The 26,343-nt window shown below is 51.5% G+C and overlaps 1 protein-coding gene, 1 long non-coding RNA gene and 1 pseudogene across 4 annotated transcripts in view; 2 read left to right on the forward strand and 1 right to left on the reverse strand.

Moving 5' to 3' along the window:
- The window catches only part of ELF4 (E74 like ETS transcription factor 4), a 41,817-nt gene extending 19,875 nt beyond the window's left edge, over nt 1-21,942 (reverse strand). For 2 of the 3 annotated variants that reach the window (XM_059157048.1, XM_059157047.1), the window contains exon 1: nt 21,515-21,647. The gene's annotated coding sequence lies outside the window, so the exon portion shown is untranslated. Of the gene's footprint in view, nt 1-21,514; nt 21,648-21,812 lie in introns of those variants that run through there. The other variant, XM_059157046.1, reaches the window with a different exon arrangement.
- Nucleotides 5,670-6,193, forward strand: LOC131821069 (small ribosomal subunit protein uS17-like; annotated as a pseudogene).
- On the forward strand, nt 21,772-25,896 carry LOC131821181 (uncharacterized). The gene is made up of 3 exons (XR_009349850.1): nt 21,772-21,911; nt 23,484-23,574; nt 24,615-25,896. It is a non-coding gene; the product is annotated as an uncharacterized LOC131821181 (long non-coding RNA).
- The last annotated feature ends 447 nt before the right edge of the window (nt 25,897-26,343 follow it).

Raw genomic sequence — 26,343 nt, forward strand, 5'->3', positions numbered from 1 at the left:
AAGGGTTACTGACAAAGTGAACCTATTTCCCCAGCTGACTCCCAGGGGCCTTGCCTGAGAAAGCCCAAAGAGCACCCCCTGGAGGTGCTTGCGGCCACCACATCCTCATCTCTACTGCTCCAGGGACCTGCCCACAGAGTCACAAAGCTCTTCTGGGAAGAGGAAGCCAGATCAATACAAGAATATGCTACAGAAAAGAAGGCAAAGCCTAGTCCAGAGCAGCTACTGAACCCCAGTATGGTGGGCCGCCAGCTACAGCTTAGGAGGGGACCCCAGAAGTTATGCAGATCATAAGGGCATGATCCTCTCCGTGAGAAGATCCAGTTTTGCCTTGGGGTTTGGCCAGGTGACCTTCTTCCTCTGTGAAACGGGGACATCCTCCCTAGCTCAAAGGGGTGTCGTGCAAGGCCAGTGAGTTAATGCACGTGAAAACTCGCTGTTAGTCTCAGACACGTTTTTCAATTTCCTGGTCTGATTTGCGTCCTTTTGACTACACTCACTCGTCAAATATTCAGCATCTCTTTACCTGGATGGACAGGAAGACAGGGACATGGAGATAACGGGGTGAGACGAAGGCGAGGGAGGACATGACCAACAACCATAAACCTCATGGGACAGAGAGGAAACCAGCTTGGCTATGGGGGAGAGAGACTGGCTGGGAGGTCAGGGAAATCCGCTGGGTAAGTGCAGAGGCCCAAGATCCACCAGGTGGTGGAATTTGAACTTAACATAGCTACTTGGAGTTCCTGGAGATTCTAGACCAAGGGAGGGGCCTAAGGCAAGCAGTTCTTTAGGCAGATCCATTTGGTCTGAGTGTATGAGTGGAGTAGGTGGAAGGAGACCCGGTAGGGCAGCTGGAACCCAGGAGGTGAGGCCCAGAGCCACCCAAGGGAATCAAATGGCAGAGTATAGGGTAATACAGTCGTTGTAGGGACCCCAAGATGTGGAGACTGCTCTTACTGTAAAGGCTGCTAAAAGATAAGAAGTGATGGAAACAGGAAATACAGCAAGAAGATGAGCTCACCTTGGACCACTCTGAATTTGGGATTATCTTGAAAAACCCAGGTGAAAAAAAGAAGACCTGGAGAGTCATTTTGCCCCCCACCCCCACACACACACCATCAGCAGGAGGGACCTCTACAGGCCTTTAGTGGTCAAAGGAGCAGGCCTGGCCAGTGAGGCTGCCATCCCAGATACAAGACTGTGGCAGAAAGTGGCATGTGATGAATGAAAGGTGGCCTCAAACGGTACACACCCCACCCTTGCCCCCAGGAAGGCCTGCTTGCTTCCATGGGGGGGGGGGTAACAGAAATACTGATCAGGGGGCACCTGGGTGGCTCAGTGGGGTGAGACTCTGCCTTTGGTCAGGTCATAATCTCAGGGTCCTGGGATCGAGTCCGTTATTGGGCTCTCTGCTTAGCGGGGAGCCTGCTTCCCTCTCTCTCTGCCTACTTGTAATCTCTCTCTCTGTGTCAAATAAATTTAAAAAAAAATCTTTAAAATAAAAAAAAAGGAAACACTGACCAGAGACTAATTAAATTCATTAGTGGGCTTTTTAGAAGCGGGGCTAATCTGTGACTTGGCACCAACAGGATATTAAGTCAGATAACTTTTATTGAAGGGACAGTGTTCTTTGTCAAGGCCCCTGCCAGCCCGTGTCCTAGAAACTGATGCGGAGACTCTTTGCTCAGGTCTGGGAATCCCCCAGACGGCAGGGGCTGGGCTGGGTTCGCTGCCTGCCTGGGTGCCCCTTCCAAATGTCCACCCCCAATACCCGCCCCACCACTACTGGCCACTTCCCAGGCCAACAAAAGCAAAGGACCATCCAGTGTTGCCTGCACACAGGGGAGCGTGCAGGACAGAGGTGGAAAAACAGCCCATCAGGGTGTGGGCAGCTTCAGCTCTGATGTCACCACGGACTCCTGGGGTTCCTCCTTCCCCCTCACCCACACTACTCAAAGCCTCTTCCTGACTCAGAGTCCCAGGATATCAAAGTTAAAAGGGACCTGAAAGATCAGGGCATTTATCCGTCCTATCATCCAACTGCAAACACCAAGCTCCCAAGGGAGGAAAAATGACTTGCCCAAGTTCACACAGCCAGTTGCTATGACTCCCAGGTGACCTTTCTTCTTCCCCTCCTCATTGTCTCTCGGTGTCCTCAATACAGCCAACCCTTTCCTCTGGTGAGAACAGACAGCAGCCAAAGACCCAGGGCTGGCAAATAACAATGAAGCCACACATGTGCAGAACACATTTAACTTTTGCAGCAACTTCCCCACCTCCGTGCCTTTGTTCACACCATGCCTTAGGCCTGCTGTGCCCTTCCCCAATTTCTGCAGCTCCAATTCCCACACAGTGGTCAAGATCTGAAGCAAATGTCACCTCCTTTTCACAGCCTTACCTGCTTCCTCCCCAACAAGTATATTCTCTCCCCCTCCTCCCGACACCTTCGATTTACTTCTTAGTTACTGAAGTACAGGTTGGCCAACTAGGGCTTGCATGCCAAATCCAGCCCACTGTCTATTTTGGATGGCCCATGAGCTAAGAATGGCTTTTACATTTTTTAATGATTAGGACAAAAAAATAAACAGACGAATAATATTTCATGCCACATGAGAATTATTCGAAGTTCAAATTTCTGTCCACAAATAAAGTTTTATTGGAGTGCAGCTACGCTCATTCGTTTTCCAATCATCTCTGACTGCTTTTGCATTGTACGTTGAGTTGTGACAGAGTCCCTATGGGCCACAAAGCCTAAAATATTTACAGTCCATTTGCAGGAAAAGTTTACTGGCTCCTGGACTAAAGGCTTCACTCCCCTCCAGTGTGAATGGATGGATTAAGCTCATTTCTGAGAAGAACGTCATGGAGCACTCAGGAGCACCAGGAAGGATGCGTGGAACCACAAACACAAACTCGGCAGATTTTCATCAGAAAGAAAATCCTGACCGGGCTCTGCCCATGCTGGGACCTTGAGCAAGTCATTTCAGCTTTGTGGGCCTCAGTTTCCTCCGCTGCCCAGTGAGGGGGTTGGACTGGATGGTCTAAGGCCCTTTCTAGCCCTGTGAGTCACAAGTCAGCAATTTATTGCATTTCCAACTCACACAGTTCTGAGCAGACACAGTCCTGATGATCTTCTCTCAGAGTTAAGAGCTTACAGAAGGCTCCCCTGCCCAACTGTGGTTTTCCGTTGCCATTGTGGGCCCCCCTCACCCCATACTCACCTGCCCCTCCCCACCCTTCCCTTCTCGCTGACCTGTCTGCCCTTCTTTCTGAAGTCCTCTCCCATCAAAATAGAGATGGCTTCCTCTGAGAGCCATGCCCCCTCCCCAGCCCCTCTGACCTGGTGGGCCAGAAGCATCCATTTTTGTGGGGGCGGAGCCAAGGGAAAGAAGGGTGCTCAGCTCTCCCCAGCCTCCCAGGACCCACGTAGACAAGCAGTCAAGTAGGGGATAGGGCCAGCTCTCACCGCACCCCTGCTCTGCCAGAGGAAACAGCCCCTCTCTGCCACTTCCTGTCCCAGGGGTTTCAGCAGTTTCCCCTTCAGGGCCTGCAGGCCCTCCTGCCCCGCCCCTGCCCCACACAGGTCAGAGAGTGCAGAGAGGGGAGGGGCCCTGCGGGGGAGGGGGGAGGATCCCTCACAGGAAGGCTGAGGAGACAGCTGTCTACACAAGGGGACGCCCCAACAGCTCCACTGCCAGCTTGCCTGGGCTGGGGGACTTGGGACTGGGAGGGAGCTGGGGCTGTCTCCGCCAAACCCTCTCCTGTTAGAGGATGAGGAGAAGTGGGTTTATCACCTTACTTAGCTATCGCCTTGAGGAAGCGGGTGCAGAATGAGCCTGGCCTTCCAGGACTGGATGAAAAGACTGGACTGTGTGCTCAGGACAATGTCCACCTGGGCTGAGGATGAGCCCCGGGTGGCTCAGGATGGAGGGATGGACTGTGGCAAGAGCCTGGGAGAAAGCAGGCCGACTGTAAGGGTTAACTGGGAGGGGCAGGTGACACTGAAAGCAACTTGACAATTTTGCATAATTATGTCCTCAGCACCAATGGACAGAGACAACAATGGAGAGCAAAGTATTACAGTACATGTGGGTCAAGGGTAGCGGCATTTTCTGGGTGATGGAACAGGAAGCTATCACATTCCAGAGCTGCTAGTGATTCGGTGTCGTGACTTGTACTTGTAAATACCTCCCAGTTGCCCTTGCAAGGTTGGAGCTCCTAGCACTGGGGCTATGTGCCCAACAGGGATCCTGCAGGCATGTGACCATCTCTGCCAGGCCTTCCCAAGGCAAAGGGTCAGAGGAGCAGTAGAAGCCTGAGGCCCTGGACCTCTGCCTAGCTGCCGGTCCTCCTGAGGACAGGTTACAATTACATGGTAATAGTCCTAGAAGCCCTGATGCCTGGGATGGGGTCCTAGGAGTGGAAAGACACAATCTTTCTGGTCCCCCCTATGGTAATATTGTTCTGTGAGGTCCAAGCAGCAGTAGGAAAAGCTAAGAGAACCCCTAGACATGATGGTACTGGGTGAGCCAACAAAAAATGGATGGGAAGATGGTCTTGATACCTCTCAGTTCTAGAGGTCATCCTCTTGCGACTTCGGCCGAGAGCCCTGCCCGGGCACGCCTCCTGTCTCAAGACAGAGTCTCTCTTTTCCCCATCCCCTCGCCCTCCACACACCCCTCCCAGGGCAAATAGGACCCAGTGCCCCAGTGATAGGGCCCCACACAGGCCTGCTTCTTCAGCCCTGCAATTTGGAGTAAATACTGCAAATCCACAGCTGGCATGGGGGACACCAAGAAGGCCTTGGAGACAACATCTGGATATGCACCTGGGATTCTGCCAGCCCCTCCCTACATCTGGAGTGCAAACCCAGGCCCAGGGTTTGGTTACAAGCCCGACTCAAAGCTGGTGGCACGTGTTTGGAAAGAGCATCTAGTCTGGGTGGAGGGGGTGGAAGCACTTGAGATCAGTGCCAGCTCAGGGCAAGTGCTTGTGGGGCTGGCACAGATCTGAGCTAGTGCTGGGCCTGGGATGGTGGGTGTGGCCACTGTGGCCTCACCATGGGCCCGTTGGGGGAGGAGCAGAGGGGTGTGGGTATTGTGTAAATGTGGGTAAGATTTTCTTTTGCGCCCTCTGATAGCACTTCAAGTTGTTCCCTCTGCATCTGGAGAAAGGGGCCAAACTGTAAAAATTACAGGGTGGGGGCGCCTGGGTGGCTCAGTGGTTGAAGCCTCTGCCTTCGGCTCGGGTCATGATCTCAGGGTCCCAGGATGGAGCCCAGCATAGGGCTCTCTGCTCAGTGGAGAGCCTGCTTCCCCTCCCCCTCTCTGCCTACTTGTGAACTTTGTCTGTCAAATAAATAAATAAAATCTTAAAAAAAAAATTACAGGGTGGTGCGCAGGGAAGGTGGCTGGGATTTATACCTGCTGGGTACAAGCTGTGGAATCGGTGTGCCAAGCACTTCATCTAGGCTATCTCCTTTAATTCTTACAACATCCTTACAAAGTAGCTAGTCACTGGCAGAGCTGGGGACAGAACCCAGGTTTATTTCCAACTACTATGCTCTCTGAACTTTGTTTTCAGTGAAATCTCTTTTGGTAATAATCCTGTTTTAATAGTTCCGTTTTAAAAACAGCAGAAGTGAGGCTCAGAAAAGATTAGGTAACATGACCAAGGTCATACCGCCCGTCCAGAATGGAAGCAGACCTTTTCTCAGGCGGCGGAGAAGATGGTGGATGTTCGAACAGAGGGGTGCCTACCAAAAGCGGCTGGCTGTCTTTCAAAACAAGAAGAGGGTCCTGCTTGGAGAAACTGGCAAGAACAAACTCAAGTCCTGCGATATTACAAAAACATTAGTCTGGGCTTCAAGATGCCCAAGGAGGCCACTAAGGGCGACTATGCTGGTAAGAAATGACCCTTTCCTGTTAATGTCTCCACCTGACCAAGATGAAAATGAGATGCAGAGGACCACTGTCATCCACCAAGACTACTCCCATTACATCCGAAAGTGCAGCTGCTGTGAGAGATGCCACAAGAACGTGTCTGTACACCAGTGCCCCACTTCAGGGACCTCCAGACTGGTGATACTGTTCCAGTGGGTGAGTGTCAACCCTTGCGCAAGACTGTGCTCTTCAACGTGCTGAAGGTCAGCAAGGCTGCCGGCTCCAAGAAGCAACTCCAGAAGTTCTAAGACTAGACATCTGCCCATACCTCTGGACAAAATTTATTTTCCTAGTTAATAAATAAATAAATAAATAAATGAGGCAGAACTCAAACCCAGGCTGTGTGCCTTCGATATCAAAGTCTAGGCCTTCCCCACGGCCCCATGCTGGTGACCATTTGCTCAGATCCCTAGCTCAGTGCTCACTCACAACACACAACTTTGAAGGTTCAGAACCTCTGTGATGCTCCTTCAACGAAAGCTTCCCAGGTCTGTGACCCACCCCCTCCTCTACGGCCTCAATCCCAATCAAAGCTCTATCGAAGAAGTGATCCCTAACATTCTGGGCCAAGTCTGCACCAAAATGGTGACAAAGCTGAGCCAGCTATGAAGGAAGGGGAAGTGGAATGGGAGGCTTCCAGCTCTACTGATGAAGGACGCTGACTCTATTCCACCTTAAGGGGCCTACCATTTCCAGAGAGTTCCTGGATCCAGACCTGGGGTGGCCATGTCATGGCCCTGCCCCATAAATATACACTTGCTCTCAGTTTACACATAATGTTAGTCTGGGTTCTTATCTCTCGGGGTACTGATTCACATGTTTATTCAAATATTTATGGAAAGTCAGCCCTGAGCACCTCATAGATGGCAGGCCCATGGCCAGGGGCTTATCGCCAGGCCCACCCTATTCTTCTCAAGGTAGACTGAGGTAGATTCTCTTCCTAAGTTCCCGGTAAGCTGGGTTATCCCATCTACCTAACCGATTGCTGGGTTTTTTTCTCCCCAAAATATATCTGTACCAAATATCTCTTATTTGGCCTAGAGGTTGGCAGAAAATGGGGAGTGACTGGTTAATGGGTACAGAGTCTCTTTATGGAGTGATGACAACATTCTATAATGTATTGTAGTGACGGAAGTAAAATTCTGTGAATATACTGAAGCCAATGAACTGTATACTTTGAGTATATAACTTAATTGTATGGTAATGAATTAAATTGAATTAAACTGCTATTCATTATTATTTTTATTTTTTTATTTGGGGGGGCAGGGGCAGAGGGAGAGAGAGAATCCTTAAGCAGGCTCCACACCCAGCGCAGAGCCTGATACAGGGCTCAATCTCAACGACCCTGAGATCATGACCTCAGATGAAATCAAGAGTCGGACCCTTAACCAAGTGAGCCACCCAGACGCCCCTAACTAAACCGTTATTTAAAACAAACAAACAAAAATGAGGCCCAGAGAGAGGCAGCAGCTCACTCAAGGCCACATGCAAGTTGACAGAGCAGTTCAGGCCACACTCCAGATGTCCAATTTCTGATTTTGAGGATCTCTTCTATCAGCCTCCCCATGGCCCTAAGCAAGGATAAATGCTGAGGCTGAGCGAGTGTGCAAAGCAGGGCCACCTGCATGCATGCGGGCTGGTGGTTGGGCCTAAAGCAACAGGGTAGGCAGTGGAAAATGCTATAGACCACGGGCTTCAATTTAGGTCTGCCATGAGCATCACCAAGTGCCCCTTTCTGGATCCCAGTGTCCCCGTCTGAAAAGTCAAGCAGTTGAGTCTGGTGTTCCCTTGCGAAAGGCCCCATGAGCTCCAACCCTCTGAGGTTCTTTTTTTTTTTTTTTTTTTAAGATTTTATTTATTTATTTAACAGAGAGAGAGATCACAAGTAGGCAGAGAGGCAGGCAGAGAGAGAGAGAGAGAGGAGGAAGCAGGCTCCCTGCTGAGCAGAGTGCCTGATGCAGGACTCGATCCCAGGACTCCAAGATCATGACCTGAGCCAAAGGCAGAGGCTTAACCCACTGAGCCACCCAGGCACCGCAAGACCCCCTGAGGTTTTAATTAGAAAGTCCTCCAAGGTGGAACAAAAAGGTGTGTCAAATATGTGCTGCTTCTCAGAGGGCTACAGGAGGTTCTAGACATAATTGGGCGTTCCAATCGTTGCTCCTCACTGATAGTGACGACCAGGACTTTCCTGTAAGAGTCAAATTCTCTTGGACAATTCCACTACTAAGTTTCCCCAAGGTCTGGCATGTGGGGAGCTCAGTCCTGATTTCCCCCCACCAGCAGTGTTCAGGGATAGAAGAACCCATAATAGAGACCCATTTATCATGTCCTTTGGCAATGTGGAGTACCAGGTTCTCCGCCTAGTGCCCAGGCAGCCCCACCTTGTGTTGAACTTGCCTCCTTGGTGGAGGGAGTGATCGCTAATGGCCACTGGTCTAGCCCCCGCTGGACAGGATGTTTCCACATCAAGCCCCACTTCCTGCCGCTAGCCCTGGGCTCCGGTTCCCCCCTTCTCCTGCCATCTGGTCGCCTGCCCTCTGCCCCCTCCCCTTGCTGGGTGTTTACAGGCTGCCTTATCAGCATGGGGAATCTGGGCCTCACCCAGCTGGCTGCCCTGCCCCGCCCAGCCCAGACAGCCTCCCCAGGGCCCTACCTGCTGTGGTTTCATCACTACAGGCACTATAATCTGGAACCCCCCTTTCACCCCTAGCCGGCAGGGGGTGTGGATGAAGGCTTGCTGCCTGCCAGAGTGAAACCTGAATATTCATAGCGCTTTATCCGCCTTGCCCCAGCTGGGGGAGGGCATGCATTCTTTGTACATTGTCATCATCTCTATCTGCAGGCTATGGGGACAGGAATGAGGTGCTTGGGTCACTGAGAAGGATAACTTTGGCCTGGAGGCCTTGACGGCTCTTCTGTTCTCAACCACCAAGAGATGAGCAGCGGCAAGGCTAGGCTCTGAGAGCACAAGCAGGTTTTCTGTTTTTCTAACTGGAAGTACTGTAAACTGTCCGAGCTCAAGGTGGGACAGAATGAGGGGCCACAGGCTGACTGTGGTGGAGGGGGAAAGGCTAGGGAATCTGTGGGCACAGCCTCGGCCAATCCATGCCTACTTCGGAGTCTCATGATCCCCACACCAAAGGCTGGGATAAGGCCAGAGCTAACCACTGAGCAAGTCCAACGACTTTCCCGGGGGACACAAGGGCTTAGGTTTTTCCATCAAATAAGTTTGAACCAAGGAGGGAGACAGGGATGGGGACAGCAGGCAAACGAACACGCTGCAGGTGACGGACACACCTTGTGGCACTTTGGGCGAAGATCCCGAAAGTGTAAATTCTGACCTGTCCAGAAGCAGGTCTCACAGGGCCAGGGCCTGCTTGCTAAAGCCGACCAAGCCACACAGCAGGAATCGAAGCCACACTCCCAACCCAGGGCATCTTTCAGGAGCTTCCATGTTGCTTGCTGATAAATCAATGAAAATGGCCTCTAGGATATAAATCAATGGTTTGGGGCACTTTGGTGGGAAAGTTTGGAAAACCTCTGCTAAGGCAATTTTGCCATTAATGGGCTATGTAACCACAGGCATACCAAGTCACATGGCTCTCCCAGTCTTGGGCCTCCTGCCCCCACTCCACTACAGACCTCGTGCTACCCGTAGCTCCTGTGACTGACCCTAGTAGCAGGCCACCATCCCTGCTCCCCTGGAATGACTTCCCCACCACTCTGAAATCACAAACCATTTAATGTTAATGTGTTAGTGAGTGATAGTAGGTTAATGTGTCGCCTCTCTCCTTAACACATTTTCTCTGACAAAGGCCATCTGGAGCTACCCTTGTCTTAGTCTAGAGAGTGTCTCCGGGGCAACCGTGGGGCAGCCCAGCAGGTCTGTGAGGCAGGTGGGTATTCTCAGTGGTCTGCCTTACCTCACACCACCAGCCACAGAGCGATCTGGCCCTTACCACCTACTCCCCCCGCCTGTGGGCCCCGTTAGGAAGCTGTATGGAGTGGACGTGCAAGCCTTCGAAACCTAACAAGTAGGCCGGGTGCAGCAGAAAGCCCACTGACCGGATGTGAGGGAGATGAAGTTCCAGTCACAGCCCTGCCTCTGCCCAGCTCCTCCCTCTGAGCTGGCGCCAACTCCTACTCCAGGGCACACATTCAGATCTGGCCGTGGCCATGCCAGCTGCACTCGGCCGAGCTTTACAGTCCGAACTCATCTGCTTGGTTTCCAAAGGTCCTTCACAGTCTGACCCCACCCTACCTACTCAGCCTTGTTTCCCATGATTTCCCAACTCAAGCCTGGGCTTGAAGCCCAGTGGTCTCCTCATGGTCCCCTGAGGGAACATTCCAGGCTCATTCACAGAGTTTCTCAGGCCAGCCATGCCCTTGCTGCTCTGTTTTGGTTAATCAAATAATGCCCATACAGCAAGGTCCCCACCAAGGTCCCCAGACCCATGGAGCTGGTTACACCCTGAGAAGTAGAGTGCACAGCTATGGAGCCCCCTTTTCGAAATGCTGATAGCCCAGATTTGACCACGAGATCTCGTCACACCACACAGGCTTGAACTGCTCTTTAATTATTTCATGCGCCGTCCAATCCATGGGACCAAGGCCTAGCTCTTCTTCTGATTCTACCACAGGTCTGGGCATTCATGAATTAAGTTCATATAAAGTCTCTGTCCAAGGGAGATCTCTAGAATAGACACCCCAGGTCCTGACAGATGTGAGAGCTACAATCTAAGGGTGGGGCTAGGGATGGAGTTGGGGGACAAATGTCCCCAGCCCCCAACATTACTTGTCCTCTCCGGCTCCCTGTCTGTGTTTGGGGAAACATATACCAGCAAGGGTCATTTATTCCAAGCTGCATCGAGAAGGTGGTTCATGATCAATCGGGTCATCCCCCTTTGTACAAAACCACACTGTTTCCACCCTGGGAATATTAGGTGCTGATCTGATCACTGCACTCTCTGGAAAAGATTTCACGATTCTGGATCAGGTCTAAGACAGAAAATGATTCAGCAAAACAGGGTGTGTGGGGTGTCTGGGTGGCTCAGTTGGTTAGGAGTCTCTTTTTCTTTTTTAAGATTTTATTTATTTGAGAGAGAGCACAAATGGTGAAGAGCAGAGGGAGAAGCGTGAGCAGGGAGCCTGACGTGGGACTGGATCCTAGGACTCCAGATCATGACCCGGATGAAGGCAGACACTAATCTACTGAGCTGCCCAGGCGCCCTAGGAGTCTGACTCTTGATTTTGGCTAGGGTCATGATCTCAGAATCTTGCGATCAAGCCCCATGATGGGCTCCATGCTCAGTGGGGAGTCTGCTTGAGATTCTCAATCCCTCTCCTTTTGCCCCCACCCCTGGCTTGCATGCTCACTTACTCTCTCTAGAAAAAAATAATAATAAATAAATCTTGGGGCACCTGGGTGGCTCAGTGGGTTAAAGCCTCTGCCTTTGGCTCAGGTCATGATCCTGGGGTCCTGGGATTGAGCCCCGCATCAGGCTCTCTGCTCGCGGGGAACCTGCTTCCCCGCCTCTCTCTCTGCCTGCTTCTCTGCCTACTTGTGATCTCTCTCTCTCTCTCTCTCTCTCTGTCTAATAAATAAATAAAAACCTTTAAAAAATAAATCTTTAAAGAAAAAAGAATGGGGTGTGAGTATAACTATATGAAGAAAAGATTTTCATTTTTTTAAAGATTTTATTTATTTATTTATTTGAGAGAAGGAGAGAAAGAGCAAAAGCAGGGGGAGGGGCAGATAAGCAGACTCCCCATTGAGAACAGAGCTTGAGGTGGGGTTTGATCCTAGGACCCCAAGATTATGATCAGAGCTGAAGTCAGATGCTTAACTGAATGAGCCACCCAGGCACCCCGAAGACAAGCTTTTTAAAAAAGAGGTATTACATTGTCTAGGCAAAAAAGGTTGGAAAGGAATACGATTGACATCTATAAAATGATGTATGGAGCAGATAATCATGGGCCCAGTCACCAAATGTGGTTCATAAATGAAGGGCAAATAATAAATAGTCCTATTTTGTATTTGCAAAATATGTAAGTCCTATTTTGCGAATATATAAGTTTGGAAACTTATGGAATTCTTTAGCTGAAGAATATCAATGAAAAGATTAAGCATTATCTATTTTTTAAAATATTTTATTTATTTATTTGACAGAGAGACACACAGTGAGAGAGGAAACACAAGTAGGAGGAGCGAGAGAGGGAGAAGCAGGTTTCCCACCAAGCAGGAAGCCTGATGCGGGGCTCGATCCCAGGACCGTGTGATCATAACCTGAGCCAAAGGCAGACGCCCAATGACTGAACCACCCAGGTACCCTGATTAAGAATCTTCTAAAGTGACAGTTACATCAGGGCCACCCATGATTATAAAATATCTGTTGTAACAATTACTGTAGGGTGCTTGGATGTCTCAGTCAGTTAAGCCTCTGCCTTTGGCTCAGGTGGTGATCCCATTGGGCTCCCTGATCAGTGGGGAGTCTTCTTCTCCCATCTCTTCTGCCTGCCAGTCCCCCATGCTTGTGCTCGCTCTCTCTCTCTGTGCCAAATAAATAAGTAAAATATTTTTTTAAATTACTGTAAATAGGATAAATTCGAATATTAAAAGAAAAGGATATTGACAATCTCATTCTAAAATTCATATGAAATTGCAGAATTAAAATAGGCAAAAATAACTCTGAGAAGGAACAAAGTTGGAGGGCTAGCACCACCTGATTTCAAAAAATGATTATAAAGTTACAGTAATCAAAAAAACTGGCATTGGTGGAAAGATAAACAGATCAATCAGCAGAACAGAATACAGAGGGTGCCTGGGTGGCTCAGTCAGTTAAGCATCTGCTTAGGTCATGATACCAGAGTCCTAGGATCCAGCCAGAAATCCGGCCTTCCTGCTCAGCAGGGAGTCCATTTCTCCCCCTCTCCCTCTGCTCCTGCTCCTGTGCTCTCTCTCACTCACTTTTTTCTCAAATAAATAAATAAATAAATAAAATCTTAAAAAAAAAAAAAACAGAATATAGCCCACATATATAAGGACAGAAATAAGCCCACATATATAAGGACAACTGCAGTAGCCTAACAACAGCTTTTCCAACAAATGGTACTAGAATAATCGGTATCTGTATGTAAAAGGGAAAAAAAATGAATGTGAATTTACACCTCTCGCTATCTGAAAGAATTAACTCAAAATGGATCAAAGACCAAAATGTAAAGTCTAAAACTATAAAAACTTATAAAAGAAAACATAAGACAAAATATTCGTGACCTTGGGCTACGTGAAGACTTCTTAGAGACCTCACCAAAAGTATGATCCACAAAAGTAAAAATTGATTAGTTGGACTTCATTGATATCAAAATCTTCTGCTCTACAAAAGACACTATAAAAAGAATGAAAAGGCAAGCCAGAGACTCAGAGAAAACCTTCACAAAGCAAGAACAAAGGTCTTGTGTCCAGAATATATAAGAACTCTCCAAACTCAACAAGAAAAACAAATCAATTTTAAAAAGGCCAAAAAAATTTATTTTTAAAAAATATTTTATTTATTTATTTGACAGAGAGAGAGAGAGAGAGCAAGAGTGCATAAGCAGGGGAAGCGGCAGAGGGAGAGGGAGAAGCAGACTCCCTGCCGAGCAGGGAGCCTGATGTTGGGCTCTATCCCAGGACCCTGAGATCATGACCTGAGCTGAAGGCAGACGCTTAACCAAGTGAGCCACCCAGGCGCCCCAAAAAGGGGCAAACGATTTAAACAGATACCTTACCAAAGAAGATATATTGGTTATAAGTAAGTACATCATTAGGGAAGTACAAATTAAAACCACAATGAGGGCGCCTGGGTGGCTCAGTGGGTTAAGCCACTGCCTTCGGCTCAGGTCATGATCTCAGGGTCCTGGGATGAGTCCCGCATCAGGCTCTCTGCTCAGCAGGGAGCCTGCTTCCCTCTCTCTCTCTCTGCCTGCTTCTCTGACTATTTGTGATTTTTCTCTGTCAAATAAATAAATAAAATCTTTAAAAAAAAAAATAAAACCACAATGAGATACCACTGCACACCTATTAGAAAGGCAAATTAAAAAGACTCAACCAGGGACGCCTGGGTGGCTCAGTTGGTTGGACGACTGCCTTCAGCTCAGGTCATGATCCTGGAGTCTCAGGATCGAGTCCCGCATCGGACTCCCAGCTCCATGGGGAGTCTGCTTCTCTCTCTGACCTTCTCCTCGTTCATGCTCTCTCTCACTGTCTCTCTCTCAAGTAAATAAATAAAATCTTTAAAAAAAAAAAAAAGACTCAACCAAGTGTTGGTGAGGACACAGAGCAACTAGAACTCACAAATGACTGGTGGGAATGTGAAATAGTACAATCACTTTGGAAAACAGTTTGAAGTTTCCTTCTTTTTTTAAAATTTTTTTTAAAAGATTGTATTTATTTATTTATTTATTTGTCAGAGAGGAAGAGAGAGAGAGTGAGCACATACGCAGGCAGAGAGGCAGGCAGAGGCGGAGAGAGAAGCAAGCTCCCTGCTGAGCAAGGAGCCCGATGCAGGACTCGATCCCAGGACCCTGGGATCATGACCTGAGCCAAAGGCAAGCGGCTTAACCCACTGAGCCACCCAGGCATCCCAGTTTGACAGTTTCTTAAAAAGTTGAAGCTACAACTACTGTATGATTCAGCCATTCCACCTCTAGGTGTATTTAACCAAAAGGAAAGGACATATATAGCTATGGAAAGATTTGTACATAGTTGTGCACAGCAGCTTTGTTTGTAATAGCCAAACATGGGGTGGGGGAAAGCCACCAAATGTCCGTCAACTGATGAATAAATAATATGTGCTATCTCCATACAATGGAATGCTACCTAGCAATAAAAAAGGAATGAAATATGGATGGATGTAACAGCATGGACAGATCTTAAATATGCCGAATGAAAGAAACCATACAAAAAGAGAGTACATGTGGTATATGATTTCATTATATAAAACTCTAGAAAATGCAAACTATTACAATTAGTAAATAAGCCCTAGAGCTCAAATAAACAGAATAGTAAATATAGCTAACAATATTGTATTATAATCATCAAACTTGCTAAGAGACTAGAGTCTCTTAATCCCACACAGTCTTGAATTGCTCTTTAATCACTAAAAAGAAAGGATAATTATGTACCATGACAGAGGGGCTAATTATCACTACAATGGCAACCATATTATGATATGCAAATAGCTCCCTGTGGGGCTAAGTGCATGTATATTACTACAGCTCTAGAATTGGGTTTAGATCCTTCAGAGCAGGGTGCCTGGGTGGCTCAGTGGGTTAAAGCCTCTGCCTTCAGCTCAGGTCATGATCCCAGGGTCCTGGGATTGAGCCCCACATCAAGCTCTCTGCTCAGCGGGGAGCCTGCTTCCTCCTCTCTCTCTGCCTGCCTCTCCGCCTACTTGTGATCTCTGTCTGCCAAATAAATAAAAAAATTTAAAAAAAAAGATCCTTCAGAGCAGGAGGCTGGTCCTGCTGTGGTGGTTTTTGTTTGGTTTGTTTGTTTGTTTGTTTGTTTTTGATCAGTAGGGCACCAAGAAAGTGGTCACCTAATGTGATGAGACAGGTGTTTTCTGTGCACGGATTCTCACAGAATCAGCAGACCTGAACTAGCCTCTTTTATCCTCTGGAGAATTATGGGAAAAAGACAAATTATCTACAAAATCTATGTCTAAGTACCTCCTTGCTATCAGGTCATCGGGAATTTGGGGAGGTTAAGACTAATTGCCCACTCTCCCATCCTCCAAGGACTAGCAGTTCTAACCTGAGGGGCGGAGACCAACGGACAGAGTGAAGTGGCTCAGGGGTGGTCCATGGGTGATCCAGTCCTTCCTGGGCAAACACAATCCATCTGATAGCAGATGGAACCTCCAAAGTACTTTCTGGGAGGCCTCGAATGGGGAGGGCGCACAGCTCCTTGGGAACTCTTCTGGGCAAACACAGTGCCCAGCTCCAACCCAAAGCCTCTGGGCATTGGACAAGAATGGACGCATCCATTCAAATTCTAGTGAAAGGAGGGAGAGAGTGAGGAGTGATTGGTCAGTTGGCTCCCAGAATTCTACACTCAGCAGGGTAAAAACAAGAGACCGATGATTGCTAAATTCTTGTCCAGGATGCAAGGCCTTTGAGGCCTTCTCTCAAAGGAACTAACTTCTCATTCCTGCAGCAAATGATACTTAAGACGAGAGTGGTGAAGAGATAAAGATGGCAATGTTAATAAAAACATGAAGGACTTGATTTTTGCTCTTCATGGCACCACTGCCTGCCACTTAGATACACTATTCTGCACACACATCTTCTCCACACGTCCATCCCTGCACACACGTCCCCTCCTTCTCCTGTGTGATGACAGACTTAACAAAGGGGTAGCAGAAAGATGAGGAAACTCCCTCTCAGTTTCAGAATGGGTATGGCAGGCCTTGCCAATGCTGCCAGAGAAGCGATTGCTCCCTGGAGCTGGCCAAGTCAAGGCTGTGTGAAGGGAAGTGACAACAACAGCTAACACCTGTGGGGCAGTAACTATGTGCCAGGCACCATGCTAAGCACTTCATGTGCAGCATCTCACTGAGTCCTCCCTCTCATGACCCTGTGAGGTGGGTACTAGAACCCAGCACGGTTAAATGACTAGCCCATACTCACACAGTCAGTAAGCAGTAGATCTGGAATGAGAACACAGAGAGCCCGTGCCTCCCACCCCCGGCCCCAAGACAACCCAACTTCTCTGGAAGGATGCTGGGTTAGATTAGAAGAGGAAAGGAAGCTTCAGGAAGGCCAGATGGACTGGGAAGCTGGAAGTTACCGGCATTGGGACAATAAAATGGTCCATCAGGAAAGTGGGAACCTAAGGCAAAGCTTGCTCAGCCTGAGCAAGCTGCTTAACCTCTTTCTTGTTGGTTTAAGAAATGTTCCAGCACTTTCCCTTGCAGACCCTCCTGCATGAAACACCTTTCTCTGAGCCTTCTTCTCCTCCTATAGAAGGCTGGGGTCTCTGCCAAAAAACTCACCTTAGGACATGATTTCCCAGCCAAGAAGTCAGGGCACTCCCGGTGTGTCCCTGTAGTGTTGCAACGTGCTGGGGAGGGGGCAGGGAAAGAGGGCAGTGAGAGAGGGAAAATGATGTGGGGGAGGGGAGGATATGGTGTGTCCCGGCGTTTTTCTCCAGTGAAATGCAACAAGAGCCAAGTTCCCCTCTCCACTCAGCCATGGGAGACACAGAAGTAGCAGAGCAAATATATGGCTAGTCCTTGCCCTTGCCCGGGTGGTCTGGGCAGAAACATATGGGACTCTCTAGACTCTTGGGTTCCCAACTGGCTGAAGAAAGGAAAATCTCTGTCCTCCACCTGAACCTCCCGGCTCTCAGAGAAATCTCAGAATCCTGGGGAAAGGTAGGACCCAACCAGCCCATGCCTGCTCTGAACACCACTGGCGCATCAGTTTTCCTGTCCCTTTGATGTCCTCTACCTCTCTTCCCCTCTCTCCACCCACCTCCTCCAGGGCCTGTGGGGTGGGGGGGGGGGTGGACTCAAAATGAAATCCCCTCAGCTTGGGTGGCAAGGAAGCCTGTCTACCCTTTGTGTCTTATTCTTATCCATACACGCAGGGCTCCCTGGGCTCCGGGTCTGGGCCAGCCACTTTCTATCTCCTGGAGTGGAGATCGGGGGGTTTGCGCTGAGCCACCCACACTGGCTGACCTGTTCTTTTATGTGCCATGCATTTGCCAAACAATTATCCAGGCTTCGAAGGTCAGTCTGTGGACAGGGAAGACAGAGAAAGGCATCTTTTCTCCCTTTTCTGCCCAGCCAAATCTCCCCCGCGCCGCCCTCCCCTTCAAGGTCTAGCTCGAGCCTCACAAAGCCTTCCCTCCCTCCTCCAGCGGAGACCTCAGAGCTCTGGCCGCCTCTGGCCCCTACTCCGAGGAGCACAATTAGCACCTGACCAGCCACTGACCTGGCTGCCTGTCCTCGCCTCTGATTGTTTCAGTGTCTTAGTCATCTTTCCCTCACCACCTCCTTCATTTGTCTCCTCCACAGTGCCTAGCACAGGTTGGGCACACAGTAGGTGTTAATAAATGGCTGTTGAATTGAAACTCAGCAGCCCCTGTGAGGTCAGAACCCTCTCAAGCACCCCGACCAGCAGTTCCTTGGCAACCAGCACTGGGGCCGGAGCTAGAGGGCATGACTGACGCGGCCACTATTACTGGCCATGTGAGGCTCAGCGGCCAGAGATTTGCAGGCAGGTTGGTGTTGATGAGAAAAGCCCCTGACCTCTAGGAAAGTGCCCATGGGATTCTGGGTACCTTGGATGAGTTTCCTTTCTCCCCTGCAGAACTAGTTTTCAGTCTGAGAACCTCAAAGGGAATAAATTGGCAGTGAAGCCAGAAACCTCTTTGCAGCTTAGAAATCCTGGAGAGATAACCAAGCCCAGGTTGGGGTCAGACCCAAGCTTGAGAAGAGAAGGCTGCCCAAAGTCCTTCCCAGCTCCGCAGGGAACCTCCAGGAGGTGGTGGGGGTGTGCCAGGAGCCTAGAGGGGCGTTTGGGGGTGGCACTAAGTAATGCTATCCTGCTCCGGCACCCAACAAATCACGACACCTACAGCCCACCAAGGAAGCAGGTCTCCGTTTCCCGGTCATTCATCCAATTCCCAAAGCAGTTCAGACGGTGCATTCAGACTGGAACCCAGCCAGGGTCCCTAGCCAAGGAGAAGCCTCCACGTCTAGGACGCCCAGCTCCCCACACTAGCTCAAGTATTCCAGCCTGACTTTGAATTATGGTTATTTATACAGATGACCTAGATGCTCTCCCTGTCTCCCTCCCACACCCTTCACCCCAAGTCTGGCCTACAACAGAAGCTAAGCTATAGGGCTAAGCTATAGGGCTCTCTCCAAGAGCTCTGCCCAACTATCGAGGCCATTCTGGACCTCAGGTTAGAAAGCCCTGGTCTAAGGTTTAGAAAGAACATCTAGGGGCGCCTGGGTGGCTCGGTGGATTAAGCCGCTGCCTTCAGCTCAGGTCATGATCTCAGAGTCCTGGGATCGAGTCCCGCATCGGGCTCTCTGCTCAGCAGAGAGCCTGCTCCCTCTCTCTCTCTCTCTGGCTGCCTCTCTGTCTACTTGTGATTTCTCTCTGTCAAATTAATAAATAAAATCTTTAAAAAAAAAAAAAAAAGAAGCTAAGCTATACACAGTCCTGGAAGGCGTGTGACATCTTCTTCACCTCCATGTTTTCTCACTGCCACTTCAGGGATGCCTGCTATGGGGACTGCTCTTGGCAAATGTTTGTTGAGTGGAATGAGCTTTCGGCACTGTATCAGATAATACCATCACGCTAGTTGGTGCTCACTGTGTGCCATATACTGTTCTAATAAACAGCTTATGTGTATTGAAGGATTTGATCTTCAGAGCAACCTTATGAGGCAGGGCTCACTTGACAAATGGGGCAACTGAGGCATACAACTGACTAGAATCACATAGCTAAGTAAATAGCAAAGCTGGGTTTTAGACTCAGACAGTCTGGCTCTAGGGATGGAAGGTAAAATGAGAAAGTTGGGGGTGGGGTTGGGGGGGGGTGGGAAGGCCCAAGGGCAAGCTTAGGAGCAGGGATTTCCCTGGGAAAGCAATCCCCTCAGCCTGCACCTGGCTGGGCCTCTTCAGGGACGACAGCGCTGAATTTTGCAGGCTAGGGGCATTTGGGATAATCTATCAATCAGGCCTATGAAAGAAAGACCACAGCACCCTCATTTTTAGATCCCAACACAGGACAGAGAAGACAGAAGCCACTGTGCCACCACTTAGCACTAGGCAGGGGGAGAGTGGATTTCAGGCCCCCAGCTTGTCCAGGGGTGGGCGCCAGTTCCTGAGCAACCATCGAGCAAACAGTGCAGCAGTGGGAGGAATGCCAGACATAGTTGCAAACAAGCCACTCCTTCGGCTCACAGCTAGAGGCTGGGTGAGGGTGGCAAGGTGGAGCCTGCTCAACCCCCCCAAACATCTCAGGCTTTGAACAGCCCCAGATACACGCACACGTAGGCAGGCCCTTCCCCACACCGGCAAGGATAACAAGTCCTCCAAGATAGTTAAGTATTTCATTTAACTCAGGACAGCTCATCCGCTAGGCTGTTTCTGCTCTGGGTCTACTCAACCAATGGTTGTTGAGAAAGTGCTTTCTAACTGGTAAAGCTCTGTGTAACTGTGAAGAGGGATTTGCATTCTTACCAGGCAGACAGTTCCCTAGGCACTCTCAGTGCCAAAGTGTCCTGTCTCCCCCAAGGGGAGAGCTAGATCTCTTCCCTTCACCCCTCTCCAACCTGGCACTCAGGCCAGGGGTCAGCTTGCAGGGGGTGAGTCCCTGATGGGCGTGCCCACCAGCTGTAGGGGCCAAGCAGTGGTGGCTCGGGCCCTGGGGTGGTGACCTCACTTCCGCTCCTACCTCCCCACCTCCCTAGCACTCCTCCCATTTGAGGCCCCACCAGGCCAAAATCGAGAAGTCCAAGGTTAACTGTTCCTCCCCACTTTAAGAGCTAATTAAAATGATTAGCCACAATGAACTGTCAAACATTAACCAGAAGAAGCTGCAGGACCAGACAGGCCTCTGTCTCCGGGCAGAGGGATGAGGGGCAGGAATCAAACTGCCATCAAATCCCATGGCGGGGTGGGAGCGGGGGTGGGGGGGGCAGCCAGGGAGAACCTGGCTGAACCGAGGTACCAAGGGGTTAGGAGGTGACTCTGGTCAGGAAGGCCTTGTCCCTCCACACAGTCCTGAGGGAAGGGCAACAGCGGGTGCGGTGGAGGCACCAGACATTCATAAAGCGGATACCGCCTCAGCAGTTCCCCAAAACAAGGCGCTGCCGGCACGGCACCCCGCGCTGTGAGGCGGCTCAATCCCCTCGCCGGCAGCAGAGGAGGGAGCAGAGAGGCGGGAGAAACCGGGAGAGCGGGAACGCGGGAGCGGGAAGGCGGGCGTCTTGCTCACACGGAAACTCTGGCCCCTGCCAAGAGGTCTCTATTTTGGCGATCCGATTATCCAAGTCATAGGTGTGTGTGTGTGTGTGTGTGTGTGTGTGTGTGTGTGTGTGTGTGAGTGAGCGCGCGCGCGTGTGTTTTACACCAGTGAGTGTGTGCTTTACACTAAGGCGCCTGGCCCCCCAGAGGCGCTAGGGGCCGCCCAATCAATCTGGCAGCCCCGCCACCGCACGGTCTGACCTCCCGCCCTCGAGCGCCGGGCTTTCGGGGGGCCCTTCTGTCACGATCCGTCCTGTCACGGAACCCTAGCGCCCGCGACGCGGGAAAACCGGCCTCCCACCCTGGCTCGGGAATTCGATTCCGTTTCTAACCGCGGCTCAGAAGCCCGAGTCCCCCCCCCCCCCCACACACACACACGCGGTGGGGCGAGGCAAGGGCGGGACTCAACACGCCGCGGCTCTCCCACCATTCCCTGGGCCCCCAACCCCGACACGCCGGGGCCCGAGCGTCCCCGATCCCGCCCTGAGGCAAACTTTTCGAGGTCCCCGAAGGCTCGAAGAAGCGGCGCCATCGACGTACCTCAGGCCGAATGGGCTCGGTCGCCGGGCTGGGGTCGGTCGCTGCGGTCCCCTCCCCGCTCTGGGGGCCCAGGCGAGGGTCCCAGCTGCCTCCCGCCCTCCCTCAGCCCGCCTTCTCCCCTCGGAAGCCGGGCTGGGCCAGTGGCGCCGGGAACTCGGCGCCGGCGAAAGGAGAAGTGGAAGTTGAGCGCGGCGCCCGGTCGGTCCCCGCGGCCGCCGGGGCCACCGTCCCCCTTCCTCCTTCCCTCCCTCTTTCCTCCCTGCCCGCCTGCCCCCGCGGCCCCGCGCCCGTGACTCACCTCGGCGCCGGGGCAGGCTGGTCCGGGCGGGCGAGGCGCAGGGCTCTCCCACACGTCGCGCCGCCAATGGCAAGTTGGAGGGCGAGATGCAAATACCAGGTGAGACGGCGGCGCCCCTGATAAAACGACTCCGGGGGGCGGGGTGGAGTGCGGGGGGAGCTGGGTGGCCGCCAGGGAGGGCCACGCCGAGGGAAGGGGCGGCGGGGGGCGCCCGGGGAGGGGGCGCGAGCCGGCGGAGACCTGCACTGAGACACCCGAGCGAAAGGGGAAATTGCACTAGAGACACACACGTCCCCGCAGGCGGCGGCTGGGGCGGGCGCGAAGGAGGCAGGGCGGGAGGGAGGGAAGAGCCGGAGGGAGGGACCGACGGGAGGGACCGCGGGCGGGCGGGGTGGCTGAGGGAGCGAGCGAGCGAGCGAGCGAGCGAGCGAGGGAGGGACGAGACGTCTTGGTGGAAACAGCGCCCCTCCACCCCTGGCCCGCCGCGGTCGCCAGCACGGCAGGGGGAGCCGTGCCAGGGGCCCGTGCGGCTTCTCCTTCCCCTCACGGCTCGCTCGCCCCCGGGGACGGCAAGAGCAGGGCCCCTGAAGAGCCCACGTCGCGCACCCCTTTCTTGGTCCGCGCCCCTCAGTCAGCTGGCACGCGGCGGGTCCCGGGCTCTCGGCTCCCTGTGCGGGGCCCTTCCCGGAGGGAAGCCCCCACCCAAGGCCTGGGAGAGAAATCTACTCCCCGGGGACCCTGGATGGCTGTGTCCAGCCCCCTCGGCCTGCACACAAGCCGGTGGGCTTGACGCCTTTGGCCCACACCACTGCACTCCAGATTATTGAGCGCCTGCTGTGTTCGGACGTGCCGGGAGGGCGAGGGCTGGCGGAGCAGGAGCAGGGGGCGTGAGGCCAGGAGATGCCCAGAGGATGCAGTTCAGGAGCTAGATGCCAAACACTGCGGAATCCGGGGCCAAATCGTATACTTGGGAGTGACTGGAGAGTTTGGGGGACTTCTGAGGGAGCCTAGGGCTCCCAGTGGGGGAGACCAGACCTAAATGAATCAAGGGAAGGGCTTGGTTTGGGGGGAGCCCGACTGCCACAGAAGGTGCAGAGGCAGCCAGAGTTGGGGTACTGGGAAAAAGTTCATGCACCTCTTCTCTCTAAAGCCCTGAACCCCAGTCTCCCATGCTATCTCCCCCTTACCCTCTCCTCTGACCTGCCTGGGCATCCATACAAGCCCCCACTCTCCACCTGGTCCCACAGCTAGGAGGCTCTGAGGGAGATGACTGGAAACAGTCACTTCTTACGGTTCTACATAGTCTGGAGGAAGGGCCCATCCAAGCCTCAGCCCTGGCAGCTCCTTAGCAGAAAGCGGGAAAGCTGAAGGGGCCCCAAAGGAGGAACAACCTCTGAAGGGCAGGATGGCCAAAGGGTCTGAAGTTCAGGGACCTGCTCAACCACCAGCATCTGCCTGCTTCCCCAGCCTTGGGAAAGGATGGTCTCTGGCACAGGACTAGGAGACAGGAAAGGTGGTGGATGATGGCAGTGAAGGCAGCTGCAGATTATAGTTTTCTGGGGAAAAACCTAGGGGCTGGACTGGCACTGGCCCTTGAGATTATTTTGCCTACCTATAGGAAGTCCCTGAAATAAGCACCAAGAGCAGATTTCTATTTTTTTCTTTTCTAAGTGGCCATGCTTTCACCAGGGGATTCCTGATCCTGGAGCCTCACCATTCTCTGCTGGTCTCTTGTCCATGAGGCTCCCCTCTCGAAATCGTGGTAGGTCCCAGCCATCCCTAAGCTCCCTTTATCTTGACCTTGAGACTCACTAATAGATACAAACACACATATTTTTCCATTTTGCGAAGAGTTCAGTGGTCCCTAACATCAGACAGACCCGGTTTCCTATTCCAGCTGGACCATTTACCAGCTGTGTGTCTTTGGGCAAGTCACTTAAAGTCTCTGAGCTTCGCTTCCCTTATTTTTAAGTTGGGGATAATAAGAACCTACATCGAATAGCTATGATGATTGGGTGCCTGGGTGATTCAGTTAGTTAAGCATGCGACTCTTAATTTTGGTTCAGGCCCTGATCTCAGGGTTGTGAGATTGAGCCCTGTGTCCAGCTCCGCTCAGCACTGAGCATGGAGCCTGTTTAAGATTCTCTCTCTGCCCCTTCTCCCCATCCCTCTCCAGAATAAAGAAAGAAAGAAAGAAAGAAAGAAAGAAAGAAAGAAAGAAAGATGGAGAAAGGAAGGAAGGAAGGAAGGAAGGAAGGGCTGCTGGGGCGCCAGGGTGGCTCACTCCATTGAGCATCTGCCTTCGGCTCAGGTCATGATCTTGGAGTCCCAGGATGGAGTCCTACATTGGGAACTCTGCTCATTGGGGAGTCTGCTTCTTCCTCTGACCCTCCCCCTCGTGCTTTCTCTCTCTCACTCTCTTTTACTCAAATAAATAAATAAAGCTTTTTTAAAAAGTGAAAAGAGGACACCTGGGTGGCTCAGTGGGTTAAGCCTCTGTCTTTGGCTCAGGTCATGATCTCAGGGTCCTGGGATCGAGTCCCACATTGGGCTTTTTGCTCAGCAGGGAGCCTACTTCCTCCTCTCTCTTTGCCTGCCTCTCTGCCTACTTGTGATCTTTCTCTGTGTGTCAAATAAATAAATAAAATCTTTTTTAAAAAAGTGAAAAGAAAGGCTGTGATGACAATTGAATGAGATAACCTGTGGCTACAGCAGTAGTGCCTGGTGCCTAATAAGCCCTCAATCAATGTTAGCTACCTTCAGCAGCATCTTCATCCATGTTTCAATTTTTCTCAACCCCAGCTCTCAGAAGAATGTCTGAGAAGGCCAGGCCAGAAGCTGCTGAGGGTTAAAGGTGGATACCTCCTAAGAGTGTGGCTTAAACCAGAGCTGAAGCCTCAAGGCACAGAAAAGCCAGAGGAAAAGTCTTCTTCTTGGGAAGGGCAGGGGGAGAGGGCACCGCGCCAACGAGCTAACAAGTAACCGGTGTCCGCCCAAGTACCTGCCAATGACCTGGAGTCCACCTGTGGGAATCCCGTAAGTTCCCACCTTCCCCAGACACTGAAAACTAACCACGGCCCCAGGGTCTGGGAACTGTGGCCAAAGCAAACCCCACCCCCCCTTGATGAAAGTCTTGCGCTGACCTCGAGCTGGGGAGCCGTGGGCCGCAGCAGTGACACTCGGCCCCATGGCTCCAGGTCAGCCAGGCTGCCCTTCCCGATGACCTTGCTGCTCCCCAGCCTGCCAGCCCTTCTCCACCCGGCTCCCCGCTCTTCCATTTGCCCATTGGGTGAGCCCCAGCCAGGTGGGGCCCGCCGACTGAGATCACTACTCCTGACGACAGCCACGCTGTCTCTGCCAGTGGCTCAGTTCCTGACTTGGCAGGAATTCCCCTTCTCGAGTTGCCCATGAATGCCCAGGCTCCGCTGCCCCATCCAGTGTGCACTCTCAGCCTCTCTCCTTCCAGCCTGTCCCTGCCCCAACTCCTATTCAGTCCTCTCAAGCCTCAGAACCTGGGTCCTTCCAAGAGCAGCGGGCCTCCTGGCTGCCCATAGCCTGTGCAGGACCAGCTCGCTCGCCACTCCTGGGTTCAACCTGCCTTTCCACCTTGGCAGCTTTCTCAGCCCTTCTTTGTCTCCTCTTTCAAGCAGTGCCTATGTTCCTCTGCAAATCACCCCAGCTTCTTTAGAGACAAGGTAGCTGGTGGCTTCCCCTCTTCCTTTAACCCCTTGGCCTCAGCAAATTCTATTCGAACCTGTGGCTAGAACAAAACACCACAGTGCCACAGATTCTGTAGCCATGGCCCTGACTTTCCACTACAGACACAAGCTAGAAAAGTCACCCATCAATCAGACTTTCAGAATGAGAACCATATTCAAAAGCCCAGAGAGAAGTTATAGTTTAAAAGAAATCCTTGGACGCCTGGGTGGCTCAGTTGGTTAAGCAGCTGCCTTCGACTCAGGTCATGATCCCAGCGTCCTGGGATCGAGTCCCACATCGGGCTCCTTGCTCCGCAGGGAGCCTGCTTCTCCCTCTGACTCTGCCTTCCACTCTGTCTGTCTGTGCTCGCTCTCGCTCGCTCTCTCTCTCTGACAAATAAATAAATAAAATATTTAAAAAAAAATAAAAAAAAAGAAATAAAAGAAATCCTCCCACCTGTGAAGCTGAGAAGCCCCTTGTAATCCTTTCTGTCCAAACAGCAGCCCTTCCTTTGTTGAAATGTTCAGTAACTCTGGATTTGCCTCTACTGGGCTTACATGACAAGGCCCTAGAAAGCTCCAAATGGCAAATAGAAATCTCTACATCCCAGGTGGTGACTGAGCATCATAAAAAGTGTTTCTTCTAAAAAGGTTGTTGCGTCGCAGGCTCCTGGATGGCTCAGTTGGTTAAGCTTCTGCCTTCGGCTCAGGTCATGATCCCGTGTTCCTGGGATCCAGTCCCACATCTGGCTCTCAGCGGGGAGCCTGTTTCTCCCTCTGCCGCTCTCCCTGCTTATGCTCTCTCTCTCTCTCTCTGACAAATAAACAAATTT

This window comes from Mustela lutreola, chromosome X (genome assembly GCF_030435805.1).
Source record: "Mustela lutreola isolate mMusLut2 chromosome X, mMusLut2.pri, whole genome shotgun sequence".
Lineage (NCBI taxonomy): Eukaryota > Metazoa > Chordata > Mammalia > Carnivora > Mustelidae > Mustela > Mustela lutreola.